The following is a 10,326-nucleotide window of genomic DNA, read 5'->3' as shown; positions in this document are numbered from 1 at the left end:
AAACTGGAACGACAGTTGCGTGACGTCGCGAGTGCCAGCTGCTGGAACAACCCCCAGTAGTTCTAGTAGCGAAGCCAGCAGTTTGCCAGACCTGGACAGCTTCTTCACGGCAAATTTCGATGTGTGCCGTGGGACGTCGCTTGGAAATATAAAACGTTGGGTTCAGTGCAATTTTTATTGCGAGTAGATGTACGAAGTGCTGTGGGTGCGTGTGTTGCCCTCAGCAGCTCACACCACCGGGGACAGAGGAAGCAGAGAGACCCGCAGTCTTGTGTCTGTGTCTCCCTGTCCGCCTGCCTCCTCTCTGGTGAAATCAGCCGGAGCCATCCCGCCGTGTTCAGCTCCCTGCGGTGCGGACACTCAGGGGGAATGCACCTGGCGGAGCGCAGACACACTCTCCGCCAGGTGGAGAATGGAAATCTCGGCAGAGCGATCATCAAGAGCCCCGACGTGGACACACGTCTGATTTCAGGGCAACCATCCCGCGGTGTTTCCGTAGCGGCCCGGGAGCTGAGCGGAAGTACTTCGACTTGCTTTCACAAGTGGCACACCTACCGCAAAAACAAATAGACCCCTCTCACGCTCCCAGGTACATTTGATTACTCTTACCTTCTCGGTCGACATAGCTTGCACCTTCTGACTCCTCGCCGGTTCGTCAACAAACATGAAACGTGAAAGCGAAAGGGTGTTGTATTCACGACAGTGTAACCGTACATTACCTCCAAGCCTGTAGGGGGAGCTCCAGAGTGGGCTTTTTGAGAAGTTACATTGTATTGCTTTAACCGACAAACGGGCTCGTGACAAACGGGGCAGGAGACTGTGTGTTCGTGACTGAACACCATGCCAGAGAATGACTGTAGCCTAGTAGGCAACTTAAGGGCCGTGTATACTCTCGCAGCAGTGTGTCGCAGTGAGCTTGTCGCAGACATGACGCAGTTATTTTTGATTTAAGCCCACTTTTGAAGCGCGGTCTGCGCTATGTTAATTCCACGCCACAACGCAAGAGGGACAATCACGAACAAGCTAGGATTGTGGGTGTGGTGGGTGGCGTGTTTCTTTTCCGGTGATGGAGGTCATTCAACAACAATGGCGACTGGACGAATGCGCACTTTGATTGAGATGCAGCTGATCGATCTAGAAATAGAAGAAATATTGCTACTACTGGAGCTGGCAGAGAGGCGAAAGAATCGTCACGGTTAGCACGGTTAGCGTCACCATTAGCCGGTTAGCAAACCGGAAATACGCATAGTGTAGAGCGGAATTAGAGTTGACCAATCAGAGGCCTCCTTTCTCTCCTCCCTGCGGCGATATCTACGGCACTGTCCGCGGTGAGTTACAATTTTGGGGAGGTGCACCAGAGTGTCTGCGTAAGGGGGGGGGGGCATGTCTGCGTTAACTGCGACACACACGCAGACAACCTGGTTTCCGACCATAACCCGCCCTTAAAGAGGGATATATATTCCGGTTTCATCATTTCTCTCACGACTAAGGTGCAAGAGCGCTGTAACTGCCATTTGTTGACATAATGAAATGCCGTCTGGCTCGACTTGGGCGGATCATTTTATTTTTTCTTTTTTTTTTCTTTTTTAAGGCGGATCAAATGCATGCCACCATCCGGTCTGCCCGGGTGACGTATTTATCCGGGTTGAAAACCGGATAACCCGGATTTTACAGCTCTAAACTGCAGTCCAGTCCTCGCTCCGACCGAGCTTCCAACCGAGCAAAAAACCTGACCAAAACCGGGGTTGCTAGGGTTGTATCGGTTTCCTCGTCAGTTCCCGAACCGGTAAGCATCGTTTTATGGGTTTTAAATCAACTCTTTCACTGTTTATATTGCTAATTAGCTGCTGCTCGCTTTCTATGATCTCTCCTCTGCTCTCTCCCTCAGGTATCTGCTGCAGCGTCACTGAGGCGCTGCGTAGCATACTGGTTCTTAAAGGGACAGCGACATGACTTTTCTGTCACCATGTTTTTAGTTTTTTAACATTAAATGATTCTTTTATTGATATTTTAACTTTGATTTTTAACTCTGATGGATGAATTGACAATAAATTAAACATTTTTAACTTTTTAACCTATCTATGCATTTTTAAATTGTTTTATTCATACTTATGTCACATTTTAACATGGGTTACACGAAGCAGCCGGTGTCAGCCCCTCTGTTGCTGTATTTTATTGTAATTGGTGACGGTAGTGTCCCTACCCCCTCTCCCGATCTTAGCCTGTTCTTTCTGCCTGCGATTGGACCCAGGTCAGTTTCGAACATGGATGGCTCCCACTGTTGTGCGGATTGTGGGGCCGTGCTTCAGGCAGATGATGGCCACAACCTGTGCCCTGCCTGCCTTGGGCATGATCACCTGGTGGAGGCCCTGTCAGAGAATTCCTGCATGAACTGCAGTTACATGCCCCGTGCTGTGAGGGTGACTCGGCTGGCCCAATTGCCCACTGAGGGTGGCAATGACCTTCCACCTTCTGGGCAGGTGGTCTTCCCTAGGCGCTCGAAGCGCCAGAAGGAGGCCAGAGTCTCTGTGGCTCCTCCTAAGAAGAGACGAGCCAAGTGTGATCAGGGCCTTTCCACGAGAGTTGAGCATTTGTCTGCAGAATTGGCAAAAATGAAATCCCTTTTTCAAGGCACACCAGCTGGATCCTTCGTTGGTTGGATTCTCTTCTCCACCCATGCCTGAGTTGGCTTCGGTGGAGGACGTGTTTTCTTCGGTTGCCTCTGCCTCTCACTTTAGGAGTGAGGAGGAGGCGCAGCCCTCTCGTGCAGAGACTAGCTCACTCTCTTCATCTCAGAGTGCAGCTAGTGGGTCGAGTGACAGCACTATTTGGGACATCATGCATATGGCATTCCGCTCCTGGAAGCGCCTTTTTCAGGTGCGGACGGGCCCCTTCTTCCTTCTCTGTCCCTCCATCAGAGGAGTACCTGAGCCTAGAGCCTTTTCACGCATCTCCACAGATGGTCACGCGTTGGCAGCTTTGCATGAGTCAGTTAAAGCAGGCTTGGATTGTATGCCTGCGGTTGAACCTGCTGTGGCCTCACTCATTGTGTCACCAGATGAGGCTCTGCGTCGTGATGTTTGGTGCCCGCGGGCTCAATGCCGTGTTACAGATGACTTCCTCTGTAAAGCTTATAACGCCGGGGCGCGTGCTGGCCGACTTGGCAATTCTTTGGCGCACCTCATGTTTGCCCTCTCTTCATCCCTACAGGACACTAGTGGGGCCACTACAGCAATTGGCTTTAGTGATGCAGCGCTTTTGGCTTTTGCGCTGATGACCAGGGAGCTTGGGTGCGTAATGTCTTTTCTGGTTCAGGCTTGTAGACAGGTCTGGCTGGCACAGTCTACGTTGGCTGAAACATGTCGTCGGACCCTCCATAGTGTTCCTGTGGTACCAGGGGAGTTGTTTGGTCCGGCTGGCTTGGAAGCGTTGGAACGGACTGTTCAGACACGGAACACTAGGCAGCAGCTTTCAGGACTTAGCAGGGGTATGCCCCCTCTTCCACCTCAGCATCCAAGGCGCCCGCCGGCTGGCCACAGTATTCGGCCGCCACCTCAGGGTTGTGATCGGCCTTGTGGGTTTAATCCTCTGGTTGCACAGCAGAGGCCCACCAGGGACTTTCTTGAGTCAGTCCACCAACCAGCCAGGTAGGCCCGTGCCACAAACTCTGGCCGGGCAGGACGCATTGGCTCATCCTTGGCCAAGGGTGCTCCTGTACGCTTTTCCACCCCTGTCTCTGATTTGGCCTACTCTTCGGAGAGTTGCCAAGGAGGGCCACAAGATGTTGCTGGTGACTTCTTGTTGGCCAGCACGGTCATGGTTCCCACTCCTACAGAGTCACCGTATCCCGTGGCGTCTTCTGACCAGGAGGGATTTGCTGTCTCAGTTGGGGGGACTGTTATGGCACCCCAATCCTCATCGCCTCCGATTGTGGGTGTGGCCGCTGGACGGCTTGAGCAGCTGCTGACTGGATATTCGGATCCCGTCAGATGCACCCTTTTGAGTGCCAGGGCACCCTCTACTCGCCAGCAATATGAAAACAGGTGGCAGCTGTTTTCCCAGTGGTGTTCTGCCCGCAATGATGATCCAGTCACTTGTGCAGTGTCCACTATCCTCAAGTTTCTCCAGTCTCTTCTTGATAAAGGCCGCTCTCCTTCAACACTTAAGGTGTGTGTAGCAGCAATATCATCTAATCATGCTGGCTTTGAGGGCTGTACCGTGGGGAGCCATAATCTAGTTTTTTGCTTGGCACTCGTAGGTTGCACCCGCCGATGGTTCCACAGGCACCAGTTTGGGATCTGCCCTTGGTTCTTGAAGCTCTGTGCCACTCTCCAGTCGAGCTTTTGGGGCAGGCATACCTCAAGTGGCTCTCATGTAAGACTGCCTTTTTGTTGGCTTTTGTCTAAGCTAAGAGGGTCTGCGAGCTACATGCTCTTTCTGTCAGCCCTTCATGTCTCAGATGGGGTACTGATGGCTCTGGTGTTACCTTGTGGCCAAACACTGCATTCCTGCCTAAGGTGTTATCTCGTTCTCATTGCGACTGGCACGATTTCAGCCTATGTCAGAGGGAACTGCCGATGGGTCTCGTTGTTGTGCCCAGTGAGGGCACTGGAGGCATACATTACAGCCACTGCTGCTATACGACGCTCAGACCAACTGTTCTTGTGTTATGGAGGCCCTAGGTTAGGTTGTCCTCTTTCCAAGCAACGCCTCTCCCATTGGATCGTGGATATCATCTGCCACGCCTACGCTGCGGGACGCTGCTCCCCACTCGTCGGTGTGAAGACGCACTCTACCAGGAGCGTCTCCGCTTCCTTGGCAGCCTTGAGAGGGGTTGCGATGGAAGCAATATGTGCTGCTGCATCATAGGCTTCACGAGCACGTTCACCAGATTTTACAGGGTTAATGTGGCTTCCCCTCATCCTCTGGACCAGGTTCTGCTGCAAGGGTCCTCTGGGCCTTTTCAGTGAGGTATTTGCTCTGGATTCCTCGTGACATTGCTGGTATTAGTCATTCAGTGCTTTCAGCACCGCCTTCTGGCGGTCAGTAGGGATGAAATAGAACGAAAATTCTGATGTAACTACGGTTCTATGAATACTGGATGACCGCCAGAGATTCTGTCACTCAGAATCCTTGTATTCCGCGAGAAGATTCTGTAGGAACAGAGCGTCTGATGACGTCAGGCTATAAAGCCTCTGATTGATCATCCGATATGTCACAGGTGTGCCTCTGTTGGTATTACTACTCAAATGGCGCATGCGCGAAGGGAACATTCAGTGCTTTCAGCACCGCCCTCTGGCGGTCATCCGGGATTCATAGAACCGGAGTTACATACGTAACTTTCGTTTCTCCCTTTGTGCATTTGTGTTAGTTTTGCTTCCAGTGATGGCATTTGTGTTCAGAGTTGTGTTGATTACTCTCACCTTCCTTCTGTCCCTGCTTTCACCAGCCATCATTCACCCGGTGTATGTATTGCTTTTCTTGTCCTTCTCTTCCACTTTGTTCCTGTTTTTGTGCTGCCCTGCTCGATCGCTGGCTATGTATAACCTGCCCTGCTGTTTCTTTAGTTTGTTCATCTTTTTAAAAAACAGATTCTATCTTTATTTCAGTTCGTGCTTGGGTCCTTCTCACATGCCCCATGACAGGACATGATCTGATTAAAACCTCCACTGATACATTTAGCAGGAAGAAAGTTTAAGTGATATTAGAATCTAAATCCAGCCTTTTGTGTGAACTTTAAGTATTACGACTGTTTACTTATTTTGAAACTGTGAGCCAGATGAAACCCTAAAAGGGATGATCTGCAGAAATACCACAGGTTTGAAAGTCCTTGTATCTAACTCATGATGCCTAAAGTGAATGTTGCATATCTGTAGCCTGATAAACCAGCCTAAATGGATTGGATGTCTAATTTAGTCTGGCTCCGATCAATGGATACAACGGAACATTGTTGATGAGCACAACCCGTTGTCTTTCAAACCGTGTCTGTGCCTATAGGCCAACGCTCTGACCAATCAGCGCAACTGACTGTGACGTAGTAAGCGCGACAGAAAGCTTTGGTGGGAGGGGACTCTTCCAAAACTGATGCCAAGGCTGAATCAAACGAGCGCTGTTCCATTGCCGCCGCCATCTTTCTTGTTGTGCTTTCGCTTCCATAGACATCATATAGAATACTAGACTGAGCAACGAACGTAACCGCTCTTGGGCCGAACGTAACGCAGGGCCGCCATATTGGAGTGGTGATTCGCTCCATTCAGTATAACCGGGTTGATAGGAGCAATGAACAGTCAGCGCATTTAATTAATAATATATCGCTGAATAACACTCGTGTTTATGCGTTTTAAATGTCATCCGTGAAGCACTGATAAAAAAAAAACATGGTTTGGCGGGATTTATTGTTCATACTTGGCATAACGTAACACAATATAGGCCTACATGAGTCATTAATAGTTCATGGTTCACCTTTGAAAAACAAACAATGAGATAACGAGTCATTTTTTCATTTTATTTTTATTTTTAGTTCTTAAGTGAATCATACACGGACCTTCAACATTACAATATTGGTTTTTTTCACACTTCTTTTTTTCCCCACAATTATATACATATATATATATATATATAGGGAAGATATCCACTGGCCATTAATATACAAAAAAGAGCACTACAATTTTGGATGCACCTCAAAACAAGTCCCTCAGACACACTGCACTTTATTGCAGCAAAAACAATGTGTATAAATTAATCATTACATGTTCATTATATTTTATGCTTTGGCAATACATTTACTTTTTCTGGTTCTCTGAACCTGGAGCAGTTCGGGAATCATCAGCATCAGTGTGTCAATGTTTATAACAAACCCCATGACTGACAGGTACCTGCAATTGGAAAAACAAAAACATTCATTATTCTGATCATAGCAAAACAAGACTCCTCTTGAAAGCACCATGTGATGTCATTAGTGACAGGTTGAAAACTTGTATGTCCATTTTTTTTCCTTTTTTAAGCGTTTAAATATAAATCGAAATAGTTTTCCTTGATTGTAGGTCACTTTTGATAAAGGTGTTTGCCAAGTATAATGCAGTGTGATAATGTAAAAGATACGAGGTTTCTGCCCGTCACCAATGATGTGCAATTTTTGTAGACAACGGAACCCATGGAAAAAAGTGTGAAATCAAGTCACAAATGTAATGCACGCACCCCACCACCCATATCAACAGTGATACGACTCAGTAACCTTAGCATACGTTCGCCTAAAATGAAGTTCATAAAATGCTGTACAGTTTTTTATTGTTTATCTTTATTTTAAACTTTGTTGTTAAAGTATGTCATGTTTTCATTTCCTTAATTTCAAGCCATTTATATAATAGGATGCTATGGTTGATGCCGAGCTGTCAGCTCTCGGCTGTCATCTGTCAGCTGTCAGCTGATCGGTCATTCATTTACGATGTGGTCGCATAGTGTTAATACGCCAATATTACTCTGCCGTTGCCCTCCGCTATTACTTTGTTGTTCAAGTAGCCTATGTCATGTTTTCATTTTCATTAATTTCATTATCATATCATCAAGCCATTCATACTCATCTTGTGAGCTAATCTAGCTAGCCACGGCCTCAGGAGCATCTATTTATACTACAACACTCTGGTAAAACAAATAGATTCAATAGTGCGGTAATGTTAAATCTTACTTGTGAAAAGTAATCCCACGACTTCTGTTTTCCTTGGTTCGCTCGTTTGAGCAGTTGTATGCTGAACACCAGCCAGGCATCTTGACAAGTCTCTAATTGCAAATTCAATGACAAACGTTATCGTGAGCTTGACGTTCACCACTCCAAGATGGCGGCCGTTTTTCTCGCGTCTCAGCAGCCAATGCTCAGTCTAGTGTTCTATATGATGTCTATGTTCGCTTCCACTGCCCAACGTCGCACTGCTCTGTCGTCACTCCCTCAAAACCCCGCACCAGAACCCTCTGCCCCGCCCGCGTTGATTCAAAACACATCTCTGCGTTGTGATTGGTTTAGTTGCCATCTGCCAGATTCAGGGCAGTATTTTCAAAATGAAAAGTGGTTCGAGGCCAGACCCAACCGCAGGCAAAACATTTTGCCGTCCAGCAGTTGGCGCTGGTTTTCCAGGCTAGCATATCTGCACATAATGAATCTCACATTATAATATCTGATCTGGATTAGAAAAAGACCAACATTAGCAGGAGAGGGTGATACAGGTGCACAGAGCTGTGAGCTGAAAAACTCAGCAGTGACTGTGGTGACTAGCTGCACAGAAGTAAACTGCACTGCTACTCGCAGTCAGCTCCTCAGTTGTTAATGTGCAGCTTTTGCGCTTAGTTGCACCCCCGTTTATCTCCACTTTCCCTCCCTTCTCTGGACATCCATTCATGTATCCCAGGAGCTGCATCCGACTCTGCTTTGATTGTTTGTACCAGAAGATTTGGGTGTAGTCCTGAATATTGTGTACACAGCTGATATTAGCCTTTTCTCCAGGTGTGCAGTACATTTCAGCTGGAGTCTGGTGGACTTGATCGCTGAGAGAAGAACCTGTTGAAAAGATTCTTCTAAAAAAAAAAAGAATGCTTACAAAGAAGAGAAAGAATAATTCCAAATCTGTTAGAATATTGTGGAGAAGATTTAATCATTTGATTAGAATCAATTCAAACAATTTACTGCAAAATATCAATAAATACAGTAAATACAATAAAGTTTCTAAAAGAACAAATAAAAGATTTACCTTTAGAGGTTATACAGAAAATAATAACCATGATGCTGAGTCTACTGAATGCATTTAGAGCCTGTGAGAGAACAGCATACTGTGTTTTTATGGTAGTCTAAACTGGCATGCTGACTGAATAGTCTCCAAATTTGAGAAAAACCCTCCCATCAGAGAAACAAAACCTGTTTAGGTGGGTTGACTCTTTTTGCTTCTTCCTCCTGCTGTGTTTACCAGAGGCTGAGTGTGTATTGTTGGTTGATTAACAGCATGTAATAAAATGCCTTTAAAGCAGAAACAGCAGGACTTTATAATGTTAGCTCAACACACAATAAGATTATGAACAGATGTTGTTCTAAACTGTTTTAAAATGAAGTCAATTGAAATAGAGTAACTAAATGTATTGGTTGACAGAAATGGGAAATGTTTGGCGATTACACTCAGATGACATTATATTGTCAGTGTTTCAGTTGCTGAAAGCAGGGAGAGGACAGGATCCCCAGGATTTGGACACTGGTGGTGGATGAACTTCAGAAGAAGAGGGAGGTGGGCGAAACACGGCAAGAGAGCGATTTAAAGATCAAGGAACTTACTGATTGACTTAAAAAAAAAACAGTAGGCAAGAACATCATCGGGCCACAGCAGTGACCTCAATTTCTGATTGAGGCAAGCAGCAACAGCATATGAAAGTGGAAGTGACAAAAGTAAAGGAGACATTCCCATATCCCAAGGAGTAAGGGCAGGTGAGAGGAAAGAACTTTTCCAAAGCTGCAATGAAATAATTCTGACTTCACCTGAAAGCAGAAAACTGTTGAAATAGTTACTCAGATATAGAACAATCATTCTGTCTTTACTGTCCGGTAAAAGTTGTACGGTTGAAATATATTGTCAGTGTATCAGAGGAGGTACTGACTATATCAAAACTACTTTTTCAGTGAACCAGACTCTCATTAAACCATCCATATGCTGGTGGAGTTGTATGTTATGCTCAACAGCGACTAAGTCTGTGTGAGGATATACTGTCACCTTATGGAATGAAGAATTTCAGATGCAAGGGTCTGAGATGTAAGACGGAGGTCATAAAACCTGGAATGGGAGGTTTTTGTACTGAAGAACAACAACACGAACCAATGTGGTACTTTGCAGCACACTATTACACTGTGCTGCTACTCGACTGTAAATGTGCACTTCTGACTTGTTGTTGCTCTTCCATCCATCTTCACACCCGGTCCAGCCTCAGGATAACATTCTTTATAGTGCATGTATCCCAGGAGGAGCAGCTGTCTCTCTGACTGCTTGTACCAAAGGATTTGGTTATAGTTTGTGACGCTGTGTGAGCAGTAGATCTTGGCTCTTCCTCCTGATGTGCCGTAGATGTTAGCCGGAGTCTGGTAGACTCGTTCACTGAAAGAAGAACCTGGTGGCCAAACATAAACCAGAAATATGACGCAGTGTACAGGATTAACATGGGTGAATTCAGCTGTCGGAGGAAATGACTCGAATGGAATCCAACTAGAGGGAAAAAGCAGAATTGTACAATACTTTCTGAACACACAGCATCACTAACAGATATTGATTAATACATACTAAAAATATTCATGACATTCCC

This window comes from Odontesthes bonariensis, chromosome 17 (assembly GCF_027942865.1).
Source record: "Odontesthes bonariensis isolate fOdoBon6 chromosome 17, fOdoBon6.hap1, whole genome shotgun sequence".
NCBI lineage: Eukaryota > Metazoa > Chordata > Actinopteri > Atheriniformes > Atherinopsidae > Odontesthes > Odontesthes bonariensis.
This window is presented reverse-complemented; position numbering follows the sequence as displayed.